Consider the following 12,156-nt stretch of genomic DNA (forward strand, 5'->3'; position numbering starts at 1 on the left):
AAGCACAAACCAAATCGGCAGCATGAACATCGGAGGCAACAACCCAAGAATTATCCTCCTGGCCATAACCCTTCCACTTGACCAGATACTGAAGCTTCCGCCTCGAAAAACGAGAATCCAAAATCTTCTCCACCACATATTCCAATTCCCCCTCAACCAACACCGGAGCAGGAGGATCAATGGAGGGAACCATGGGTACCACATATCTCCGCAACAAGGATCTATGGAACACATTATGAATGGAAAAGGAAGCTGGAAGGGCCAAACGAAAAGACACTGGATTGATAATTTCAGAAATCTTATAGGGCCCAATAAAGCGAGGCTTGAACTTAGGGGAAGAAACCTTCATAGGAACATGACGAGAAGACAACCAGACCAAATCACCAACACGATGCCGGGGACCAACACACCGACGACGGTTAGCAAAACATTGAGCCTTTTCCTGAGAAAACGTCAAATTGTCCACCACATGAGTCCAAATTTGCTGCAACCTGTCCACCACGGAATCCACACCAGGACAGTCAGAAGGCTCAAGCTGCCCTGAAGAAAAACGAGGATGAAAACCAAAGTTACAAAAGAAAGGCGAAACCAAGGTAGCAGAACTAGCCCGATTATTGAGGGCAAACTCGGCCAACGGCAAAAAGGTCACCCAATCATCCTGATCAGCAGACACGAAGCATCTCAAATAGGTTTCCAAGGTCTGATTGGTTCGCTCCGTTTGGCCATTTGTCTGAGGATGGAATGCTGAAGAAAAAGACAAATCAATGCCCATTCTATCACAAAAGGACCGCCAAAACCTAGAAACGAACTGGGAACCTCTGTCAGACACAATATTCTCCGGAATACCATGCAAACGAACCACATGCTGAAAAAATAATGGAACCAAATCAGAGGAGGAAGGCAACTTATGCAACGGCACCAAATGGACCATCTTAGAAAACCGGTCACAAACCACCCAGATGACAGACATCTTCTGAGAGACAGGAAGATCAGAAATAAAATCCATGGAAATATGCGTCCAGGGCCTCTCAGGAATAGGCAAAGGCAAAAGCAACCCGCTGGCACGGGAACAGCAAGGCTTAGCCCGAGCACAGGTCCCACAGGACTGCACAAACAAACGCACATCCCGCGACAAGGAAGGCCACCAAAAGGACCTAGCCACCAAATCTCTGGTACCGAAAATCCCAGGGTGACCAGCCAACACCGAACAATGAACCTCAGAAATTACCCTACTAGTCCATCTATCAGGAACAAACAATTTCTCCACAGGACAGCGGTCAGGTTTATCAGCCTGAAACTCCTGAAGTACCCGCCGCAAATCAGGGGAGATGGCAGAAAGAATCACCCCCTCCTTGAGGATCCCAGGCGGCTCAAGAACTCCCGGAGAATCAGGCAAAAAACTCCTAGAAAGGGCATCAGCCTTCACATTCTTAGAACCCGGAATATACGAGACCACAAAATCAAAACGTGAGAAAAACAGAGACCACCGAGCCTGTCTAGGATTCAACCGCTTAGCAGACTCGAGGTAAATCAGATTCTTGTGATCAGTCAAGACCACAACGCGATGCTTGGCTCCCTCAAGCCAATGTCGCCACTCCTCAAATGCCCACTTCATAGCCAACAACTCCCTATTGCCGACATCATAATTACGCTCAGCAGGCGAAAACTTTCTGGAGAAGAAAGCACAAGGTTTCATCAAAGAGCCATCAGAATTTCTCTGAGACAAAACGGCCCCTGCCCCAATCTCAGAAGCATCAACCTCAACCTGAAAAGGGAGAGAAACATCTGGCTGACGCAACACAGGGGCAGAAGTAAAACGACGTTTAAGCTCCTGAAAGGCCTCAACAGTCGCAGAGGACCAATTCATCACATCAGCGCCCTTCCTCGTCAAATCGGTCAGAGGCTTCACCACACTAGAAAAATTAGCAATAAAGCGGCGATAAAAATTGGCAAAGCCCAAAAATTTCTGAAGGCTCTTTACAGATGTAGGTTGAGTCCAATCATGAATGGCCTGGACTTTAACAGGGTCCATTTCAATAGCCGAGGGGGAAAAAATGAAACCCAAAAAAGAAACCTTCTGAACTCCAAAGAGGCACTTAGACCCCTTCACAAACAACGCATTAGCACGAAGGACCTGAAATACCATCCTAACCTGCTTTACATGAGACTCCCAATCATCGGAGAAAACCAAAATATCATCCAAATACACAATCATGAATTTATCCAGATAATTCGGAAGATATCATGCATAAAGGACTGAAATACCGATGGAGCATTAGAGAGCCCGAATGGCATCACAAGATATTCAAAATGGCCTTCAGGCGTATTAAATGCTGTTTTCCATTCATCACCTTGTTTAATACGCACGAGATTATACGCCCCTCGGAGGTCGATTTTAGTAAACCAACTGGCACCCTTAATCCGAGCAAACAAATCAGAAAGTAAAGGTAAAGGGTACTGGAATTTGACAGTGATCTTATTGAGAAGGCGATAATCTATACAGGGTCTCAAGGAGCCATCCTTCTTGGCAACAAAAAAAAATCCCGCTCCCAACGGTGACGAAGACAGGCGAATATGCCCCTTCTCCAAGGACTCCTTTACATAACTCCGCATAGCGGCATGCTCTGGCACAGACAGATTGAAAAGTCGGCCCTTAGGCTGGGTTCCCATTGCGTTATGGGACCGCGTTAAACGGACAGCGTTGCACGGCGAAATTAACGCCGTGCAACGCGGCCGTTAACGCGCCCATTCACGCTAATGGGAACGCGCTACAATAGCGCGTGCCATGTTCGGCACGCGCTAGCGACGTGCCGGAGATTCCTGGCGCGCCGCAGACGCGTCCGAGGCGCGCCCGCGGTCCGTTCCCCGCTCTCGCAGATCGGGGATCTGCAAGAGCGGGGACGTTACCGCGACCCCGAACGCGGCCCCATAAAAAACATTGCGTTAGCGCAATCCGCTAGCGCTAGCGCTAAACGGATTGCACTAACGCAATGTGACCCTAGCCTTAGGGAACTTACAGCCAGGAATCAAATTAATGGCACAATCGCAGTCCCTATGAGGAGGCAGAGAACTGGACTTGGGCTCATCAAATACATCCTGGAAATCCGACAAAAACTCAGGAACTTTAGAAGAAGGGGACGAGGAAATGGACATCAAAGGAATATCACTATGTATCCCCTGACTACCCCAACCAGTTACAGACATAGATCTCCAATCCAGCACTGGGTTATGTACCTGTAACCATGGAAAACCCAGCACAACAACATCATGCAAATTATGCAACACCAAAAAGCGAATATTTTCCTGATGTGCTGGAGCCATGTACATGGTTAACTGAGTCCAATACTGAGGTTTATTCTTGGCCAATGGCGTAGCATCAATCCCCCTTAAGGGAATAGGACTCTGCAAAGGCTCCAAGGAAAAACCACAGCGCTTGGCAAATTCTAAGTCCATTAAGTTCAGGGCAGCGCCAGAATCCACAAATGCCATGACAGAAAAGGACGACAATGAGCAAATCAGGGTCACAGACAAGAGAAATTTATGCTGCACAGTACTAATGGTAACAGACCTAGCGACCCTCCTAGTACGCTTAGGGCAATCAGAAATAGCATGAGCTGAATCACCACAGTAAAAACACAGGCCATTCTGACATCTGAATTTCTGTCTTTCTGCTCTAGTCAAAATCCTATCACATTGCATAGAGTCAGGACTTTGCTCAGAGGACACTGCCATATGGTGCACCACCTTGCGCTCACGCAAGCGCCGATCAATCTGAATGGCCAGAGACATAGATTCGCTCAAACCGGTAGGCTTAGGAAAGCCCACCATAACATCTTTAAGGGTTTCAGAAAGACCTTTTCTGAAAATAGCAGCCAGAGCCTCTTCATTCCACTTAGTGAGCACAGACCATTTTCTAAATTTCTGGCAGTATAACTCTGCCGCTTCTTGACCCTGACACAGGGCCAACAGTGTTTTCTCAGCATGCTCTACTGAGTTAGGTTCGTCATACAACAATCCGAGCGCTTGAAAAAATGCATCCACACTCAACAATGCCGGATCCCCTGTTTCAAGAGCAAAAGCCCAGTCTTGAGGATCACCACGCAGTAAGGATATGATAATTTTTACTTGCTGAATGGGATCACCAGAAGAACGGGGTTTCAAAGCAAAAAACAATTTGCAGCTATTTTTAAAGTTCAAAAACTTGGATCTGTCCCCAAAAAACAAATCAGGAGTAGGAATTCTAGGCTCTAGAGCCGGAGTCTGGACAATATAATCTTGGATACTCTGGACTCTTGCAGCAAGTTGATCCACACGAGAAAACAAACTCTGAACCTCCATACCAGAGCATATATCCAGCACCACGCAGATATCAAGAGGAAAAAAAAAAAGACAGAACAGAGCACAGAAAAAAAATGGTTCATAACTTTCTTTTCCTTCTTTTGAGATGCATTTAATTCATTTTTGGCCTGCTGTACTGTTATGACCTGGTGGTTAAGAGGCCACACTGATATGACCTGGTGGCTAAAACGCAACATGGAGCGAGCTCTGAGAAGGTGGTATCTCTACTGACCGCAGTTCCTAATCCTAACAACAACACTAGAAATAGCCGTGGGATGTTCCTGACTCTCCCTAGACACCTCTTCACAGCCTAAGAAATAACTACCCCTAAAGAAGGAATATATATATATAAATAAACATCAGTCGAAAATAACAACGAAAAATTGGCGACTCAACCATATATCACAAAAATAGGAGAACCATGAGCCAAAAAGTAGCCAAAAAAATTACCCAAAATATAAACTTTATTGAAAAACAATCAGTATCAGAAACATAATATTACCATATACATAAAAGTGACAGGTTTGTGACTAAATCCGTTGGCACAATAGTAACCATGAATCACAGACCGGGACAATGGCATAGTAAATTGCTGACTCATAAGCATGCAGCAAATGTGCTGCCAGTAAGGCTACGTTCACATTAGCGTCGCGTCGCTGTTGCGTCGGCGACGCAGCGGCGACGCAGCGGCGACGCGCCCCTATGTTTAACATAGGGGACGCGTGCGTCTTTTTGCACGCGTTTTCCGACACGTGCGTCGTTTTAGACGCTAGCGTCGGACGCAAGAAAACGCTACAAGTTGCATTTTTCTTGCGTCCGATTTCGTCAAAAAACGACGCACGCGTCACAAAACGCGCGCGTTTTTGCGCGCGTTTGCGCGCGTTTTTCCGTGCGTCGCGCGTTGCGTCGCCGACGCAGGGCGGCGCAACGCTAGTGTGAACGTAGCCTAAGTGCACACAAAAGCATTTGGTAATGTTCAAACAGCCAGGCTGAACAATGTCAGCGCATAGATAAGTGCTGTAATAGTGGCCGTAAACTGATGTGCACACATTACAAATATAAGAGTTCTAATTACCCATGTGGAGTAGAGTGGAATAAAGGTCCCGTCTGGATCCCAGTTACAAACCCCAACGCGCGTTTCGCGATCAAAAGTTGCTGAGGAAGCGGCAACTTTTGATCGCGAAACGCGCGTTGGGGTTTGTAACCGGGATCCAGACGGGACCTTTATTCCACTCTACTCCACATGGGTAATTAGAACTCTTATATTTGTAATGTGTGCACATCAGTTTACGGCCACTATTACAGCACTTATCTATGCGCTGACATTGTTCAGCCTGGCTGTTTGAACATTACCAAATGCTTTTGTGTGCACTTACTGGCAGCACGTTTGCTGCATGCTTATGAGTCAGCAATTTACTATGCCATTGTCCCGGTCTGTGATTCATGGTTACTATTGTGCCAACGGATTTAGTCACAAACCTGTCACTTTTATGTATATGGTAATATTATGTTTCTGATACTGATTGTTTTTCAATAAAGTTTATATTTTGGGTAATTATTTTGGCTACTTTTTGGCTCATGGTTCTCCTATTTTTGTGCCCTAAAGAAGGAAATAGAAAGCTATCTTGCCTCAGAGAAAACCCCCAAAAGGAAACATAGCCCCCCACAAATACTGACTGTGAATGGAGAGGGAAATGACGTACAAAGAAATGAAAACAGAATTCAGCAAAGGAGGTCAATACTAAACTAGATAGACAGAGAGAAAAGGATACTGTGCGGTCAGTATATAAACTACAAAATCCACGCAGAGTTTACAAAAATGAACTCTGTTGTGAATTCTGTGATCAAGCTCCCTCCTGTGGTCACGAGTGGTACTGCGGCTTCTGAGTTTCCTTCCTCAGTTGATGAGGTTAAGTCGTTAGGTGCTGCTCTATTTAACTCCACCTAGTGCTTTGATCCTGGCCTCCAGTCTATGTTCTAGTATTGGTCTTGCTTCCTCCTGGATCGTTCCTGTGGCCTGTCGCCTCAGCATAAGCTAAGTTCTGCTTGTGGTTCTTTTGTTGCTATATTTTCTGTCCAGCTTGCTTTTTTGGTTCTGCTTGCTTGCTGGAAGCTCTGAGACGCAGAGGGAGCACCTCCGTACCGTTAGTCGGTGCGGAGGGTCTTTTTGCCCCTCTGTGTGGTTGTTTGTAGGTTTTTGTGTTGACCGCAAAGCTATCTTTCCTATCCTCGGTCTATTCAGTAAGTCGGGCCTCACTTTGCTAAATCTATTTCATCTCTGAGTTTGTATTTTCATCTTAACTCTCAGTCATTATATGTGGGGGGCTGCCTTTTCCTTTGGGGAATTTCTCTGAGGCAAGGTAGGCTTATTTTTCTATCTTCAGGACTAGCTAGTTTCTCAGGCTGTGCCGAGTTGCATAGGGAGCGTTAGGCACAATCCACGGCTACCTCTAGTGTGGTTTGATAGGTTTAGGGATTGCGGTCAGCAGAGTTTCCACGTCTCAGAGCTCGTCCTATGTTTTGTGGTTTTTGTCAGGTCACTTGTGTGCTCTGAACTTCAAGGTCCATTGTGGTTCTGAATTACCTATTCATAACAGTACTGGAGGCCCAAAGTACTATGCTTCTCAATAGAGGGAAAAAAGAAGTTCTGAGACCATTTTTTTTTCTTTGCACTGTGTTTTGCCTTTTTTTTCCCCTAGACATTTGGGTGGTTCAGGACACAGGTGTGGTGATGGACATTAAAGGTCTGTCTTCATGTGTGGATCTTCTCACTGCAAGAGTACAAAATATTCAAGACTTTGTGGTTTCGTACCTTCCGGGCTCTAAAAATGTGAAGGCGGATGCCCTGTCTAGGAGTTTTGTGCCCGACTCTCCGGGTTTGCCTGAGCCGGCGGGTATTCTCAAAGAGGGAGTAATTGTGTCTGCCATCTCCCCTGATTTGCGGCGGGTGCTGCAAAAATTTCAGGCTAATAAACCTGATCGTTGCCCAGCGGAGAAACTGTTTGTCCCTGATAGGTGGACGAATAAAGTTATCTCTGAGGTTCATTGTTCGGTGTTGGCTGGTCATCCTGGAATCTTTGGTACCAGAGATTTGGTGGCTAGATCCTTTGGGTGGCCATCTCTGTCGCGGGATGTGCGTTCTTTTGTGCAGTCCTGTGGGATTTGTGCTCGGGCTAAGCCCTGCTGTTCTCGTGCCAGTGGGTTGCTTTTGCCCTTGCCGATCCCGAAGAGGCCTTGGACACATATCTCTATGGATTTTATTTCGGATCTCCCCGTCTCTCAAAAAATGTCGGTCATTTGGGTAGTTTGTGATCGCTTCTCTAAGATGATCCATTTGGTACCCTTGTCTAAATTGCCTTCCTCCTTTGATTTGGTGCCATTGTTCTTCCAGCATGTGGTTCGTTTACATGGCATTCCAGAGAACATCGTTTCTCACAGAGGTTCCCAGTTTGTTTCGAGGTTTTGGCGAGCCTTTTGTGCTAGGATGGGCATTGATTTGTCTTTTTCCTCGGCTTTCCATCCTCAGACTAATGGCCAGACTGAACGAACCAATCAGACCTTGGAAACATATCTGAGATGTTTTGTTTCTGCTGATCAGGATGATTGGGTGTCCTTTTTGCCGTTGGCTGAGTTCGCTCTTAATAATCGGGCCAGCTCGGCTACCTTGGTTTCACCGTTTTTCTGCAATTCTGGGTTCCATCCTCGTTTCGCTTCAGGGCAGGTTGAGTCTTCGGACTGTCCTGGTGTGGATACTGTGGTGGACAGGTTGTAGCGGATTTGGACTCATGTAGTGGACAATTTGACCATGTCCCAGGAGAAGGCTCAACGTTTCGCTAATCGCAGATGCTGTGTGGGTCCCCGACTTCGTGTTGGGGATTTGGTTTGGTTGTCATCTCGTTATATTCCTATGAAGGTTTCCTCTCCTAAGTTTAAGCCTCGTTTCATTGGTCCGTATAGGATTTCTGAGGTTCTTAATCCTGTGTCTTTTCGTTTGACCCTTCCAGATTCTTTTTCCATCCATAACGTATTCCATAGGTCATTGTTGCGGAGATACGTGGCGCCTGTGGTTCCATCTGTTGATCCTCCTGCCCCGGTTTTTGTGGAGGGGGAGTTGGAGTATATAGTGGAGAAGATTTTGGATTCTCGTGTTTCGAGACAGAAACTCCAGTATCTGGTTAAGTGGAAGGGTTATGGTCAGGAAGATAATTCCTGGGTCTTTGCCTCTGATGTCCATGCTGCCGATCTTGTTCGTGCCTTTCATATGGCTCATCCTGGTCGGCCTGGGGGCTCTGGTGAGGGTTTGGTGACCCCTCCTCAAGGGGGGGGTACTGTTGTGAATTCTGTGATCAAGCTCCCTCCTGTGGTCACGAGTGGTACTGCGGCTTCTGAGTTTCCTTTCTCAGGTGATGAGGTTAAGTCGTTAGGTGCTGCTCTATTTAACTCCACCTAGTGCTTTGATCCTGGCCTCCAGTCTATGTTCTAGTATTGGTCTTGCTTCAACCTGGATCATTCCTGTGGCCTGTCTGCTCAGCATAAGCTAAGTTCTGCTTGTGTTTCTTTTGTTGCTATATTTTCTGTCCAGCTTGCTTTTTTGGTTCTGCTTGCTTGCTGGAAGCTCTGAGACGCAGAGGGAGCACCTCCGTACCGTTAGTCGGTGCGGAGGGTCTTTTTGCCCCTCTGCGTGGTTGTTTGTAGGTTTTTGTGTTGACCGCAAAGCTATCTTTCCTATCCTCGGTCTATTCAGTAAGTCGGGCCTCACTTTGCTAAATCTATTTCATCTCTGAGTTTGTATTTTCATCTTACTCACAGTCATTATATGTGGGGGGCTGCCTTTTCCTTTGGGGAATTTCTCTGAGGCAAGGTAGGCTTATTTTTCTATCTTCAGGATTAGCTAGTTTCTCAGGCTGTGCCGAGTTGCATAGGGAGCGTTAGGCGCAATCCACGGCTACCTCTAGTGTGGTTTGATAGGTTTAGGGATTGCGGTCAGCAGAGTTTCCACATCTCAGAGCTCGTCCTATGTTTTGTGGTTTTTGTCAGGTCACTTGTGTGCTCTGAACTTCAAGGTCCATTGTGGTTCTGAATTACCTATTCATAACAGAACTCCACACCGACTCACGGTGTGGAGGGGCAAATCTGCTTTCCCAGAGCTTCCAGCTAGCCTGAATAACACATAGTGACAAGCTGGACAAAAAGAGACATATTAGCAAAGCAATAGTGTCCAAACAAATGGACAAACAAAAACTAGCAAAAACTTATCTTTTTCAGACAAGGACTGGCCATATGAGAATTCCAAGGAAAGAACCAAATCCAACCAAGAACATTGACAGCAGGCATGGACTAAAGCCCAGAGCAGGTTTAAATAACAAACCCAGGCAAGGCGATTAGTAAAGGCAGCTGCTACAGCTACCTAAAGGAGCAGCAGTTCCACTCGAAACCACCAGAGGGAGCCCAAGGGCAGAACTCACAAAAATACCATTAGCAACCACAGGAGGGAGCTCCAGAACGGAATTCACAACAGATAAGATATTGGGCCAACTACTGGGGCTAAGAGAAAATTAAATAGATATTGCTAAAGTCCATCGGAGCCTCTATCCATCACGGTAAACCTGAGCTTCTAACTCCATCAGGTAAAAAGTAGGGATTTCTCTGTAATGACGCATCACGCATATGACATATTTGATCTCATTAGAATGCCAATGTTAATATGAGATGAATGCTGGGTTTGTTATGACCATGACATGTTCTGGAGCGGAGTTATAGAAATTAGACAAATTTAAGGTTGAATTACTAAGGCTGAAGAAAGAGGAGGGTGATCTTAACTCAGCCCTTTCTATGATGTCACAGGCTGCAGCTATAAGTTTTTGGCCAGATTCCAGCGGTCAGTCTGTCTGCTGGAAGCCATGTGAGTCTGACCTGAATAGCTGTACCTAATGCACTGGGACAGATGGAAAACCCACTAGCCTGGTTGCCTGAACTGATATGAACTGAGAACATGTGAGTTGTACCTTTTCTTATTTAACCCCTTTATTTTATAATTACCTTGTACATATTTTCAATTGTCACTTATTGTAACATCTTTATATGACCGTTTATAAACACTGCCTGAAACTTTTGACGGAGTATAATATTTAATACTAGAGTCATTCTTCATGCTCTAAAACGTAACCTAAGTGTCCTGAAGGGAATTACGCTACTGTTTGGGGTTAGCTTCGGACTCGTTTAATCTTAGCTGGTGGCAGCTTACCGTGTGCAGGCCTCTGGGTGTTGTTGTAGCGACTGCGGCATTGATAATTATTGTTCCTGCCTGAGCGGGAGTAGTTTATCGCGTCGCTGCAGCGTGCCCAATAGCCAGTACATAGCAGGCAGCATTTCTGGCGACTAATTACCCCTGGTGCAGTACCTAATCTGACCTGACAGTAAGGGGGCACCAGAGAGCTGCAAGTTTTAAGTGGAACTGTAAACGGGATATACATAAATCCCTGCAGTTCGTGGTATATTGAAGAGCAGTGGGATACCTAGATTAAGCCCCTGCTGTAAACTAAGAGGTCAATAGCCTTGTGTGTGTTTTTCATCACATTGTGGAGTGGAGGGATAACCAAGATAAGCCCCCCTGCACATGTGATAGCCGTCTGTTGGCCTAAAGTCACCCCGATCCGTGACGTAGGGGTGACAGTCACGGTGTGAATCATGACAAATTGGTGGCAGCGGTGGGATCTTAGAGCATTAGTGATTTGGTTTGAGCAATCATTCCTCTGACTAAAAACTTGCAGAAAGTTCTTGCGAGGACTGTGCGAATAAGTTTGGAGAACGAACTCCGTGTTTATTAGTCCTGAGACAATTGTGTACTGGTAATTATCCCCTCCCTTTCTCTTCGTTTTTCTATCCTATCTTATTTGGCAACCATGGCTGCGAAAGGAGAAGCCTGGTACGCCCAGCAGAAGAAGGACGCTCTTGCTGGGACATACACGTACCATGGCCTGAACTCCCAGGGCAAGACCAAGGTTCAAATGGTCGCGGAACTGGTGCAATTAGAAGCCGTGACGAAAGCAGCGCAGATTGCCGATCCCTATGAGGCCAACCGTAGATCGGAAGTGCGGAAGCCAGTCACCAACAGCTGGAGAGGGGGTAAGCCTGCAACCAACGCCAGTACCCCTGCCAGCCAACACCCCAGAGGTCCTGTCCCCGTGGCCAACAACCCCAGGCCTACCACCGAACCCCGCAAGTGTTACTTCTGCAATCGGCCTGGTCATATCAGTCACTACTGTCCAGACAAGCAGAAGAACCCCTCATCCAAGGCCCCAGGGCCTAATGCAGCAGTTCTTTTGGTGGGTGGTGTGGCTGGGAGGGTGTGTGACAACGTACAGCACGTCACTGTGGGAGGCCATGTTGCTACAGGCCTCAAGGACACCGGGGCTGAAGGAACCCTCATCCGACCCGAACTGGCGGCCCCTGAAGAAATCATTCCGGGGAAAACCCTGATGATGATGATGATGATAATGATGGGAAATCGCATGTGTTACCTGACCATGCTTTATCTTGTAATGATGCATCTGATAACCATTTTTTCCCTAGGATTGATTGTGAAAATGTTGTACCTGTGCCAACTGAACCTGATAACCATTTTTCTGCAAAGGTTAATGTGTCCATAGGTACAGGCGTGCTCAGCCTTGTCGCTCTGCGGAGTGAGATGGTTGAGAAACCCCTAACAGGGGCAAGTGTTGGTGCTACAGGAAATGGGGAGATGCATGGGAACCGTGAGAGAGGTGATGCCATGAAAGTGACCAGTGCCACCGAGGAAGGTAACTGGCCCATAAGTAG

Source organism: Ranitomeya imitator, chromosome 1 (genome assembly GCF_032444005.1).
Source record: "Ranitomeya imitator isolate aRanImi1 chromosome 1, aRanImi1.pri, whole genome shotgun sequence".
In the NCBI taxonomy this organism is placed as follows: Eukaryota; Metazoa; Chordata; class Amphibia; order Anura; family Dendrobatidae; genus Ranitomeya; species Ranitomeya imitator.